This window comes from Pseudorca crassidens, chromosome 16 (genome assembly GCF_039906515.1).
Source record: "Pseudorca crassidens isolate mPseCra1 chromosome 16, mPseCra1.hap1, whole genome shotgun sequence".
Lineage (NCBI taxonomy): Eukaryota > Metazoa > Chordata > Mammalia > Artiodactyla > Delphinidae > Pseudorca > Pseudorca crassidens.
Genome location: NC_090311.1, coordinates 73984593 through 73998680, shown reverse-complemented (window position 1 = coordinate 73998680; position 14088 = coordinate 73984593). Strand labels below are relative to the sequence as shown.

Genomic DNA, 14088 nt, shown 5'->3' with positions numbered 1-14088 from the left:
AATCATATTGCATCTTCCAGCCCATGAACACGAACTCTCTCTCCATTTGCTCAGGTCCTTGCTGGTTTCCCTTGGCAGCATCGTGGTTGTCAGTGTGCAGGTCTTGCACTTACACTATCAGGAGTGCCAGAGAGGCTCAGGGTCGGGAAGCTGGGGTGAGGGGGGGTGTACAGGGAGAGGGCACATGCCCTCCTCACAAACACACACTGCAAAGTCACACCAGGACGAAATACCCCCTTATTATAACCCTGAAGAGCAGAGGGAATTTTCTTGAAAACCTAACTCTAGTAAATGGGGGTTCACCCGCACGGCAGCATCTCAGCTAAACAGATTGGTGTCCTGAAACAGAAGCCAGGTTGTTTGTTCTGTTGTCCAGAGAGCAAGGCCAAACAATGCTGAATCCCACTCACCCTCTGGTGGTGATATCGGGCACCACCGTGGCCCATGGGACCTGGCTTGGGTGGCTGAGTCTAGGCAGCCGCCACAGGCTTCTGGTCATGCGCCGGAGGGAGGGGCTGGGGAAGTGACCCCCGGCCGCTGCCTGGGGAGGGCGATCAGGTCTCAAGCCCTCCACCCCCACCCCATGCTTCTCCACTCAGCCTGATGGAATCAGCTTCCACTCACCTTTCTTCCCACACACTCTGAGAACATTGCTAACTGAATTCTACTACAGGACACCACAAGTTTATGGCAGCGTGTTGACTAAAAGTGTTTACTGAGGGACTTCCCTGGCGGTCCAGTGGTTGAGACTCCGAGCTTCCACTGCAGAGGGCAAGAGTTTGATCCCTGGTTGGGGAAATAAGATCCCACAGCTGCCAGGTGCGGCCAAATAAAATAAAGTATGATACAGATGAACTTATTTACAAAACAGAAACGGGCTCACAAACATAGAAAACAAACTCATTAAGGTTACCAAAGGGGAAAGGGGTTGAGGAGGGATAAATTAGGAGTTTGGGATTAGCAGATACAAACTACTATGTATAAAATAGATAAAAAACAAAGTCCTACTGTATAGCACAGGGAACTATATTCAATACCCTGTAATAAACCATAATGGAAAAGAACATGAAAAAGAATACATATATATACATACTAATTGAAGTAATACTTATATATAAAACTGAATCATTCTGCTGTACACCAGAAACTAACACAACATTGTAAATCAACTATAATTAAAAAATAAATAAGAAACAAAAGTATTCTTTTTTAAAAAAAAACAACAGCCATTTATTTATTTATTTATTTAGCCCTGCCACGCAGCTTTCAGGATCTTAGTTCCCCAACCAGGGATCGAACCCGTGCCTCCTGCAGTGGAAGCACAGAGTCCTGACCACTAGACCTCCAGGGAATTCCCTATTCTAACTTTTTTTTTTTTTTTTTTGGTGGTACGCGGGCCTCTCACTGTTGTGGCCTCTCCCGTTGCGGAGCACAGGCTCCGGACGCGCAGGCTCAGCAGCCATGGCTCACGGGCCCAGCCGCTCCGCGGCATGTGGGATCTTCCTGGACCGGGGCACGAACTTGCGTCCCCTGCATCGGCAGGCGGACTCTCAACCACTGCGCCACCAGGGAAGCCCTATTCTTACTTTTTAATGAACCTTAATTTTGAAAATTTTCTTTCACACGAAGCCACAGATACACAAATAGGAAGAACCTTAAACATAAGATATATCTGGCAGAGATTCATAAAACTTTCACTTCACAATAAATTCTAGAAAAAAAATGCTTGAAAATAATTACATTTACACTAAAGTTCTCAATCCCTAAGTGGAGGTCTGCGGGAAGCCCCTCTTTGAGCCCAAATTCTATTCCATGAAACAAAGAGGAGGTGTTGCCTTGAGACCCCACTTCCCAGGTCTTCCTGGAAATGATTTTAAACTGCTTGATCTTTGAAACTCTTCAGTTTAAGATGTGCTTCTGTGCAAAGTCACCTGGAGTTGGCACTTATGTCTTGTCCTTGACCAGAGCTTACCCTGCAGCCACTAGGGGGCGGGAGTGAGGCGTTCAGGGGCTCTTGGGTACCAAGGACGCCTACGTGTGTTCCAGGCGGGTCCATGGTTTTCTGTCATTTGTCCTGCAGTTCTTGATTGCTCTCCTTGTATGTTTTTACTTGCTCAGATGGTTTTTGCTTGTTCCTTTCTATCTCTGCACTTTCTTGTGCCTTTCATTTCCCTCTTCCTTTCTGCATATCTCAGGCCTTGGCTGCTGCACATCCCAGCACTGTGCTTCCCGCTGCCTCTACCCCGTGTGCCTCTGCAGGCCCAGCGAGTGCAGCCTTGTGCCTTCTGCACGTGGCTTGACTTTATTTGAGGCCTCGTGGGTGATTCCCTAGCTGAGGCAAAGGCCCATTCTCGGCACATTCAGAAACTAGAGAACCAGTTTGGTACAGCACTGATAGGTTGTGAAGGACTTCTCCAATTCCAGGAGGCAGGCCAAAAGAGCCTCCTTGACTCAGATGTGATTTTTCTGGAAAGATTTTTATGAATACCTTCCAGGAATTGGCTTTTGGATGCCAGCCATGTGGGTTTTTAAAAAGGCAACTCTGGGGCTTCCCTGGTGGCACAGCGGTTATGAATCCGCCTGCCAATGCAGGGGACATGGGTTTGAGCCCTGGTCCGGGAAGATCCCACATGCTTCGGAGCAACTAAGCCTGTGCGCCACAACTACTGAGCCTGAGCTCTAGAGCCCGTGAGCCACAACTACTGAAACCCACACGCCTAGAGCCCGTGCTCTGTAACAAAGAGAAGCCACCACAATGAGAAGCCCGCACACCGCGACAAAGAGTAGCCCCCGCTCGCCGCAACTAGAGAAAGCCCGCGCGCAGCAACGAAGACCCAATGCAGCCAAAAATAAATAAATAAATAAATTTATTTTTTTTTTAAAAAAGGCAACTCTGTTGCTCTGGCCCTCTCTTCACAATCTGGCCATTTTCAAAACACATGTTGCATTTCTTTTCTTTTTAATATTTATTTATTTATTTGGCTGTGCTGGGTCTTAGTTGCGGCAGGCGGGATCTTCTATTTGCGGCATGTGGGATCTACTTCCCTGACCAGGGATCGAAACTCGGCCCCCTGCATTGGGAGCACAGAGCCTTAGCCACTGGACCACCAGGGAAGTCCCAGCACTTGTTGCATTTCTGTACGTATATTTTTAAACTTTGGCTCAGTTCGTTGTTGATTCACTCAATGTCTTAAGGAGAGTGGAGCTCCAAGAATAAAATGGTAGTATGGGGCTTCCCTGGTAGCGCAGTGGTTGAGAGTCCGCCTGCCGATGCGGGGGACGCGGGTTCGTGCCCCGGTCCGGGAAGATCCCACATGCCGCGGAGCGGCTAGGCCCGTGAGCCATGGCTGCTGAGCCTGCGCGTCCGGAGCCTGTGCTCCGCAACGGGAGAGGCCACAACAGTGAGAGGCCCGTGTACCGAAAAAAAAAAAAAAAATGGTAGTAAGCACTGGCTGCCTGCGCACATCAAGAAACTGGCCCAGGCCATGGCTCCTCAGGCAGTACAGCCTTTTTAAGTCGCCCAGTCCTTCTTAACAGATGTTATTTCATTAAAAGCCCCACCCTCGCCACAGCTCTGAAGCCTTAGGCCTCTTCTAAGCCAGAGTCAGAGGTGCTGAGTTCTCAGGCCATGTGGGTCTTCCGGTACGCCCAGTCCTCTTGCATTTCTATTCCAAGACTTGCTTCTCCACTCTCTGGTCCTCTCTGATGAGTAGTGAACGGCCTCAACTCAGTCACTCCTGTCTTTAATTCTGAGGGTCCCCTGATGGTCTCCTTTAGCTGGCATTTATTCTGCCCTTGTCAGTTGTGGGTGCCCTGTGATGGGCTCGTTATCTGATACTTGTTCTGTGTCCGCCACACATTGAGCCTGCAGTGGAGCAGCCCCTCAATCCTGGAGCTCCCCAGTTCCTCAATGAGCCCCAGGAACCCGATGCTTCCCAAGGACCCAATGCTCCGAGGAGATCAGGGGAGAGAAGAGGCCTAGCAGAACAGCCACTCAGAAACACTTGTGGAGTGAAGACTGGCGCCCCTGCTGGTCTGACTCTGGTCCCACATCCCTGAAGCTGCACCCAGATCACAGGACCAGGTGTTTCCATGGTGATGACATACAACACTAAACTCTTATTTCTGCATCACTTCCAGGTCCCCACACCCCATCCCTAATTCAATGCTCAGGTGTCCAGATGCAATGAGGCAGAACACAAAGAAGTGGGGTTTCAAGGGTCCTGGAGAAGGGGTGGCCAGGGTACTTTTGACAGGAGGCAGAGGGCTCTGAGCTCAGGGACCATGAGCCTATGGATCAAGGCTGTAGCAACTGAGAGATCATGGATTTGGGATTTAAGGAGCTTAGACTTGGGAACATGGGTGGGAGACCCATGAGAGGGAGCCCAGAGGTTCATGAAGCCCTAAAAAGAAGAGATCTAGGACGAGCTAGTGGGGAGTCAAGGTTGGAGAGAGAACAGCTTGTCCTAAGGAAGGCCTTCTCCATCATAGAGCAGTCCTAGAACAGGCCTCCCAGCCACTGTAGATGTATGAGCAAACTCCTGAGCACTCCTGCAAGGGAATCAGTCCAGAGGGCTCAGACACTGAGTAGGGTGAGAAAGAGGCTCTTTGTAGCGACTCCCTCCTCTTTTCCCCACTGCCTGCTCCCAGAGGAAATCACTTCTGAGCAGGGTTTTTCCATCCCTGAGCTCTGCCAGGTCACGGTTCATCTCTGAGGTCCTGCCCTCTTCCCCTCATCTCTGTGTCTCCACATGTATCTCCTGTTTGCAGAGGAGACTCTATCATCTGGTGTCACTTGACACAAGATGTTTGGTCGTGCTTTTCATGGGCCTCGTGGCAACAGTCCTTCCTCAACCGTTTGTGTTGCCTTGACTTTTCTCATGTAGTGATCTCCAAAGTGATCCTTCGCTAGATTCTTTTCCTCATCTCATCTTAAAGGTGAGTTTTCCTAGACCAGATTTGCGTAGGACATTTGTGTCAGGGAGAATCAGGGCTGTGAGTGTCAGGGCTGTGTCTTAGGCTTGTATAGATTTTGTGGGGATTCAAGTTTTTGTATGTAAACATGTTTTGCACCTTAAAAGAATAAATGTCGGGCTTTCCCGGTGGCACAGTGGTTGAGAGTCCGCCTGCCGATGCAGGGGACATGGGTTCGTGCCCTGGTCCGGGAAGATCCTACATGCCGCGGAGCGGCTGCACCCATGAGCCATGGCCGCTAAGCCTGTGCGTCCAGAGCCTGTGCTCCACAACGGGAGAGGCCACAACAGTGAGAGGCCCGCGTACAGCAAAAAAAAAAAAAAGAATAAATATCATTATGTGTATGAGAGGTTATAAAGGCAGGGCATAAAGAGCACTAGGAAGTAGGGCCAGTGTACTACTATGTCTCAGTGGATGAAGTAGACACACCATCATGTTCAGACATCTTCTGTGTGTGCCTAAGCCTGAGTCTGTAACTCAAGGGGGCAAACCATTGGCCCCGGATGTGGCCATATCCCCCTGACCCACCCGGGTGTTCACTTTGATCCTCAGTTTTAATGATTTCCTTGCTTTTCTTCCTAGTCTTACTCCCTTCGTGCCATATCCTAAGAGGCCTGGCTTCACATGCCCTGTCCACTCTCTGTCCATGGCCTTGTGCCTGTGTCTTACTCCCAGGAAATTAGGATTCAGCCTCAGCCAAGGGGCCAGTCTCTTCAGACAAGCCTATCTGGTATTGTCTTTCTTATGATCAAACACTAAACTCAGAAAAAACCAATGCTGTCAACGGGGTTTTACACCCACACCATCTTGATGCTTCCTGAATAAACAAATGCCCCAGAGGTTTTTGCTCCTTCACCTGTCACCTGACACAGCAGTCGCGTGCAAGGGACCCTAGGAATAAGAGGCACGGTGCTATCCTTTACATTTAATTAGCTCCACATTTTTTATTAATGCAACATTGAAGAGCTGACCGGCTGACCTACTTATCCAGCCCACAGGGCAGGCAAAGCTCTAAAATCTAAAAGTGAAGTTCAACCTTTAGGAGGTTAATTTTGTATATGCAGAACGTGCAGAGTATGAAAAAATGTTACATTAAAAAAACATTTAGAGTCCGTGTGCTTTACAGGGTGAGTCGGAAGGCTGGCTATGTCACGGTGCTCATGCCCCTGGGGTAACCCTGAGAAGTAGTTCTGTATCAAACCTCATGAAAGCTTATTTCTTCTCTTTATCCTGATATTGTTGGTTACTATAATAATTTAACCAGGCCATTCAGTCTTGTCTTCAGCAGATGGCTTCTGCTTTCCTGCTACGCTTGCCTGAAGAACCATTTTAAGTTAAAAGCCAGAAGTTGCATGCCCAACAAAGGACCGTCTCAAAGCCAGGGTGGGAAGGACTGGATTGCATACTCAGCAAATGACACTACAAAAAAGACTCATGGGTACAGGATTCTTAGCATCAACTAACATCACCTGTAAGACTGTCCCAGGGAACCGAGTGAGGGCTTCTAGGACTCTGAGTTCAGAACAGAAGCAAGCAAATCACCACGACTGTGTGTCTGGGGCACTGACCTGTGTTTCGGGAATCCATGGAGATCGGCATGTTGTTGTATCGTGCGGTGGCCCTGCCTTGTCCTCAGGGTGAGGGGGAACAGAGTCACATCTTCCGGCAACGCGCCCTCACACTGACTGATGAACTCCATCAGTACACAGCGGCGTGTCTGTGCTCTGGAGGGAAGGAAACAAAGAGAGTGATAGCCTAGAGTGCCTGCCTCCCAGCTCCCACCCACACGGTGAGACAACGGATGCCGGGCTCATGCCTGGGAGAGGTCTGCCGCTCCCGTTCCTCCCCTTCTGTCCTGCCTAAAAGGGGGTCTTCTCATCGAGAAGAAACCGTACGGACTTCCCTGGTGGCACAGTGGTTAAGAATCCACCTGCCAATGCAGGGGACACGGGTTCGAGCCCTGGTCCAGGAAGATCCCACATGCCGCAGAGCAACTAAGCCCGTGCGCCACAACTACTGAGCCTGCGCTCTAGAGCCCGCGAGCCACAACTACTGAAGTCCGTGCACCTAGAGCCCGTGCTCTGCAACAAGAGAAGCCACCACAATGAGAAGCCCGCGCACCACAACAAAGAGTAGCCCCTGCTCCTGCAACTAGAGAAAGCCCATGCACAGCAGTGAAGACTCAACGCAGCCAAAAATAAAAATAAATTTATAAAATTAAAGAAGAAGAAGAAGAAGAAGAAACCGTACGTTTTGAAGCAGTCCCTACTGTGGCCAGCCAGGACAATTCACTTACTCCTGGCCCTCAGCCTGCCCTTTTCCCAGGGCCAGGCAGTGAGGCAGAGAAGACGTTTGAGAGCCCAAAACCAGTGAGGTGGACCTAGGAGCCTGCTGGGATCCAGGCCGAGTGTGTGGACCTGAGTGAGGACCCCTGAGTTCACGCCCCAGCTCTGCCACAAGCTGGCTGTGGCCTCGCTGCGTTTCTCTGCTTCCTATCTATAGAATAATGATGAGAGAGCCTCCTCCCTCGGCTTGTTATGAACCTTAAATGAATTAATATGTTCAAAGAACTTAGAAGAGCACAGCTTCGTGAGTGCCCATGGTGTTAGCTCTCATTTTCACTCGGAGACCTCAGGGAAGCTCGTTCCTTTGAGCTTTGGTGACCGCTGTCCATCTCAGCCCTGACCTGAAGATCAAATGAGATCATAGGTAAGAGCTTCGTCAAGGGCCACTTGACCATACCGGAGTAGGCTCGTGAAGTCATTATGGTACGTTTCTGTAGCTTCCCTGGAACAATGGCGTTCCCTTCCCCCGCAGCGCTACGCTCCTGCCAGAGCCTCCTTGGGCCCCTCCCTGCTGCAGGACCTGATGTTCCTGTCTCAGTTTTTGCCTCCAGTTCTTCAGGGCAGAATTTCTGCTCCCCCAGGAGCAGCGGGGGCGAGCAGACAGCCGTGGGTGAGTTTCACTCCATGTTGTTAGCCCTGAGGGTAAAGTCTGGGCAATGGGATGGAAGTGGGTCCCAGTCCTTGCTCAGAGAGCTATTTGCCTGGCACATTGCTAAGCATTCCTCATAACTGATGCCTGTATTAGAAGTGCTCTAGTGTCTATCATTTGGGAATTATAAAACAACAATGTCCTCTACTAACATTTACATTTTACTACACTGTGAAATAACATTTTAGTGAATATCCTTGTCAATAATTCTCTGTGCATGTCCTTGTTTCTTAGAATAAATTTTTAGTAATAGAAGTATTGAGCGAATGTAATAATTTTAATACTTATAGCCAAATAAGACTTCCAAACAGGTTGCTACCAATTTACCCTCTTACCAGCAGCAAATTAACATTCCTGTTTCCTGAGCCCTTACCAAACGCATATTTCATAGTCTCTATCTCTCTATATATCATTGCCAGTTTCATAGATGAAAAATTATCTCTGTGAAGTATAGAAGTTCCTATAAAAATACGGTAGCTCTTTTTTCTTTTTAAAATTTATTTATTTATTTATTATTTTTGGCTGCGTTGGGTCTTCGTTGCTGTGCGCAGGCTTTCTCTAGTTGCGGCAAGTGGGGGCTACTCTTCATTGTGGTGCGTGGGCTTCTGATTGCAGTGGCTTCTCTTGTTGCGGAGCATGGGCTCTAGGCCTGCGGGCTCAGTAGTTGTGGCTCGCAGGCTCTAGAGCACAGGCTCAGTAGTTGTGGCACATGGGCTTAGTTGCTCAGCGGTATGTGGGATCTTCCCGGACCAGGGCTCGAACCCATGTCCCCTAAATTGGCAGGCGGATTCTTAACCACTGTGCCACCAGGGAAGTCCAGTAGCTCTATTTTTAATGATCCAGCAATCCCACTCCTGGAAATATATCCGGAGAAAAACATAATTTGAAAAGATACATGCACCCCAATGTTCACTGCAGCACTACCTACAATAGCCAGGACATGGAAGTAACCTAAATGTCCATCAACAGAGGAATGGAAAAAGATGTGATACATATATACAATGGAATATTACTCAGCCATAAAAAGAACAAGATAATGCCATTTGCAGCAACATGGATGGACCTAGAGATTGTCATACTGAGTGAAATAAGTCAGACAGAGAAAGACAAATATTATATGATATCACTTCTGTGTGGAATCTAAAAAAAGGGTACAAATGAACTTATCTACAAAACAGAAATAGAGGGGCTTCCTTGGTGGCACAGTGGTTGGGAATCCGCCTGCCAATACAGGGGACACAGGTTCGAGCCCTGGTCCGGGAAGATCCCACATGCCGTGGAGCAACAAAGCCCGTGAGCCACAACTACTGAGCCCACGTGCCGCAACTGCTGAAGCCTGTGCGCCTAGAGTCCGTGCTCTGCAACAAGAGAGGCCACTGCGGTGAGAAGTCCGTGCACCGCAACAGAGAGTAGCCCCTGCTCACTGCAACTAGAGAAAAGCCCACACGCAGCATGGAAGAACCAACACAGCCAATAAATAAATAAATAAATAATTTAAAAAAACAACAAACAGAGAGAGTCACAGATGTAGAAAACAAAGTAATGATTACTCGGGGGTAAGAGGAGGGAAGGATAAATTGAGAGATTTGGTTTGACATATACACATTACTATATATAAAATAGATAACTAATATAGACCTACTGTATAGCACAGTGAACTCTACTCAATACTCTGTAATGGCCTATATGGGAAAAGAATCTAAAAAAGAGTGGATATATGTACATGTATAACTGATTCACTTTGCTGTACACCTGAAACTAACACAACGTTGTAAATTGGTTGGCTATTGCCAGAATGCTGTGTAACAAACAGCCACAAAGTCTCCACGGCATATAAGACTTTGTTCCACATTCATGCACCCTGGGGTGGCTGGACCTCAGCCAATAGGGTGTGCTCAGGTCTGCTCCCTGGGTCTCTAATTATCCTGGGACCAATGGGCAATCTGCATACATTCTACTGCTGGCGATGGCAGAAACACATGAGAACAAGCTTCTGCTCACATCACAGCCACAGGAGTTTCAAAACAAGTCACCTACCAAGCCCAATGTCAAGGGACAGAAAGTCCATGCTACTCACCATGATGTCATCTTGGCTGGAGGCCACTACTGCAGTAAAGTGAAGCATCCAGACCAGTAATTCCACCACAGCTGTGAAGCTGAACACTACCTTACATGCTTATTTGTGGTATTGCTTCCTTCAGAGTATTACCTATTTGGGAGTGCCTTGGACCAGGGGTCAGGTTTAGATACAATGATCAGGGAAGGTAAGTCATGCAGCAAAAATGAGCTTGTAAAGTCAGGAGAACTTCAAGGGGCCAGTGTGAGCAGGAACAAGGAAGCGTGGGGTCGGGTAGGGCGTGGGCAGTTCATAGTGACGTGCGCCAAAATGTGGGGAGAGTTGATTGGGATCCAGAGCAGCAACAGGGGGATCCCTTCTTAGGCTCTTGCAGTAGTTCAGAGCAGGAGCAGTGGAGGCGGAGGGTAGTGATGGGATTTAAATATAGACTAGGTAGAGAGAAATGGGGGTCAGGCCTGGGCCTCCAGGGCAGGGTACCTCCTTTACTGAAATGGGGAATACTGATGAATGATAATGCTTTTTGAGGCGTGGTGATCAGTAGTTCTATTTTGAATGTGCTCAATTTGAGACAGTTATTAGACATCCAAGCGTGGATGTATATGAGGTAGTCGGCTGCTTAGCCTTGTGTCCAGAAAAACGGACTGGAGACAGTGGTTTGGAGAGTCAGCACACAGAATTTAAAGCCATAACTTCACTTACAGGGATAAAGAGAAAAAGAGGAAGAGTCCAAGGGCTGAGCCAATGGCACTGCCATCACCCCAGGTGGCGGTGAGATTCGGGAGTGGGGCCTCTTGAGAAAGGACCAAGGAGGGCTTCCCTGGTGGCGCAGTGGTTGAGAGTCCGCCTGCCGATGCGGGGGACGCGGGTTCGTGCCCCGGTCCGGGAAGATCCCACATGCCGCGGAGCGGCTGGGCCCGTGAGCCATGCCGCTGAGCCTGCGCGTCCAGAGCCTGTGCTCCGCAACGGGAGAGGCCACAACAGTGAGAGGCCCGCGTACCAAAAAAAAAAAAAAAAAAAAGGACCAAGGAATGCCACGTCAATACAAGTGGGGAAAGGGTGATAAATGGAATATTGCCTGCCACATCAGTAAACAAAGGATGTCACAGTCATCAGCGATTGCAGCCCTCCAGCGTGAGCTTGTGAGCCCTGAGGAAACTCGGGAAGGAAAGGATATCTACCACCTGGCAGCCATCAGACTGCAGCCACTCCCTAGACTAAGGCCTGAGGAAACTCAGGATATGAAAACACAGGATCCTGGCCCCAGATAGCTGAGGTGCATATCAAAGATATGACGGCAGTGAGCCCAGACTCTCGCATCTTCCCATACCTAGAAAAACACGAACTTCCTCAACTTGACATATCTGGGTTTCTTTAATTAACAGTCCTCTTTTGACGTTCAGACTACCTGCCTTTGTTGCAAAACTCATATATAACCTGCCCCCGCCTCCTCGGAGCAGTTCTCCCAGGGTTACTTGAGATGCTTCCTCCCCGGCTTGAAGTCCTAAAACTTCCCGCTGAATAAAACATAACTCTCAACTTTTAGGTGGTGAATAATTTTTTAGTCGACAAGGGCTTCAAGGAAGAGGGAAGGTGAGGTAAACTGGAAAGCTTGGAGATGTGGTGAGAGGGAGAGGGCTGAAACGGGGATTTCTGGTGCTGGGCTTGGCTAGTTTAGCCTCTTAAGGGCTGTAAGCAAGGCTCCGAGTCTGCTTCTCCAAGAGGCTCTTCCTTCCCCGCATGGTCATGGATGGCGCCACAGCGCCTCACATCATTTAACGAGGACAAAACTCTCCCAGACCACACACACCCCAGTCCCAAATCTCTGGTCCTATGGTCAGAACTGGGCCAGGCTGCCTCTGTCCCTGACAAAGGGCAAGGCCCTCAGGAGGCTCCGTTCTCCGTGCACTTTGCTCAGAGAGCCCAACCAATGTTATTACAGCTTTGTTTTGGGGGACAAGGAGAGGCCAGGGTGCCTATGAGAAGCTGACTGAACCAGAAGACACATGAGGCGGAGCCAAAATTTTCACAAACCAACAAGGAGGGGTGCGGGGGAGGGACGGGGCGCTTTGAAGAATCTGTCTTCCCGCAATCTCAGCCCCTCACCTGTTCCTAGTGTACCTGTGCCGGTCTCCCCGCGTGAGGTGGCCAGGAAAGTCCGGCTCTCTCCACCCAGGCTGCTTAACGTCATCATGGGAACACCGTGGGCGGGGCTGCGAAGCGGTTATTGTGACGCTCCAGGATCGGAGCCTCCGATTGGCTGGTAGGGCGGGGGGCGGGGCCAGCTGGGAGGGGTGGGGCTGAGAGGCCTGGAGGTGCCAGGTGGGCGGTGGCCGGGAAGAGACCTGTGGATCTAAGGCTCAGGTAAAAACCTCATTGCTGGGGCCTTGCAAAGATAGAGAAAGATGAGACTTCCCTGGTGGCACAGTGGTTCAAGCCCTGGTCCGGGAAGACCCTACAGGCCTCTAAGCCCCCGTGCCTGGAGCCCGTGCTCCGCAACAAGAGAAGCCACCGCTATGAGAAGCCTGCGCACCACAACGAAGCGTAGCCCCCGCTGTCCGCAACTAGAGAAAGCCCGCGTGCACCAAAGAAGACCCAACGCAGCCAAAAAAAAAAAAAAAAAAAAGATAGAGGAAGATGTATGTCCCTTCTTGCCACTTTATTGGGGCTGCACAGGGACTGAACAAAAATACCCTCCTGCTGGCCACTCCCGATCCGCCCACACTCCGCAAAGAAACTTTTTCTGTAGAACCCATGAAACAGCGAGAAGCAGAGAGCCAAAGACAACCACGGATATTGTTCATCTTTCTCTCAGCCTTCCCCAAAAGGACCAACAGCTGTTTGCCAGCGTCAGTACTGTGCATTAGAGAGAGATAATCATACTTTTCAGGGATTACTGGACACTGGCTCTGAACTAATTTCTGAAGACTCACCATTCAGAGAGTAGGGGCTAATGGAGCACAGGTGATCCATGAAGATTTAGCTCAGGTCCACTCACAGAGGGTCCCTGATGCCACCCTATGGTTATTTGCCCAGTTTCAGAATTGGAATAGACATACGCAGCAACTGACAGAATCCTCACATTGGTTCTCTGATCTGTGGAGTGAGGACTGTTATGGTAGGAAAGGCCAAGTGGAAGCTACTAGAACTGCCTCTACCTAGGAAAACAGTAAACCAAAAATACTGTGTTCCTGGAAGGACGGACTTGAAGGATGCTGGAGTGATGATTCCCACCTACAGACCCATTCAACTCACTCATTTGGCCTATGCAAAAGACAGGTGGACCCTGGAGAATGATAGTGAACTTGGTTGTTCATTTTTTCCTGGAGGGAGAAAAGGCCAGAGGTACGAGTCTGCTGATTCATGGGCCATGGCCAATGTTTGACTGAATGCTCAAGGATTTAGAAGGAACACAATTGGAATATTGGTGACAGTGAAGTTTGGGGAGGAGGTATGTGGATAGACTTCTCTGAACAGGCAAAAAAACCCACATTTGTGTCCTGTGTGAATGCTCACCAAAGGGTGACCTCAGCAGAGGAGAATTTTAATAATCAAGGGGATAGGATGATCCATTCTGTGGTTACCATTCAGCCTCTTTCCTCAGCCACCCCTGTCATCACCCAATAGGCTCATAAGCAAAGTGGCCACAGTGGTAGGGATGGAGGTTATGTATGGGCTGAGCATCGTAGACGTCCACTCACCAAGGCCAACCTGGCTACGGCCACTGGTGAGCACCCAACTTGCCAGCAGCAGAGACCAATACTGATTCCCCAGTATGACACCATTCCCCAAGTTGATTATGTTGGACAGCTTCCATCATGGAAGGAATAGCACTTTGATTTTACTGGAATAGACACTTCATCTGGATATGGACTCTCCTTTCCAAAGAGGGTTCTAGCTGTTCCACTGTGGCAGTTGAAAGATGGCCATGAATTCTTCGGAACTTCTCCCATACTGAAGTGGGGTCTGTGTGCCCTGCCCTTAGATCTGGACAGGCTCTTTAACTGTTTTGACTAATAGAATACAGAGGAAGTGATGCTAGGCCA

The 14088-nt window shown here is 49.3% G+C and overlaps 1 protein-coding gene across 4 annotated transcripts in view; it reads right to left on the bottom strand.

The window, feature by feature from the left end:
• Positions 1 to 14088, bottom strand: part of RASGEF1A (RasGEF domain family member 1A) — a 240782-nt gene that overhangs the window by 192834 nt on the left and 33860 nt on the right. For 3 of the 4 annotated variants that reach the window (XM_067710956.1, XM_067710957.1, XM_067710959.1), the window contains one exon: positions 6543 to 6698. The gene's annotated coding sequence lies outside the window, so the exon portion shown is untranslated. Of the gene's footprint in view, positions 1 to 6542; positions 6699 to 12148; positions 12255 to 14088 lie in introns of those variants that run through there. The other variant, XM_067710958.1, reaches the window with a different exon arrangement.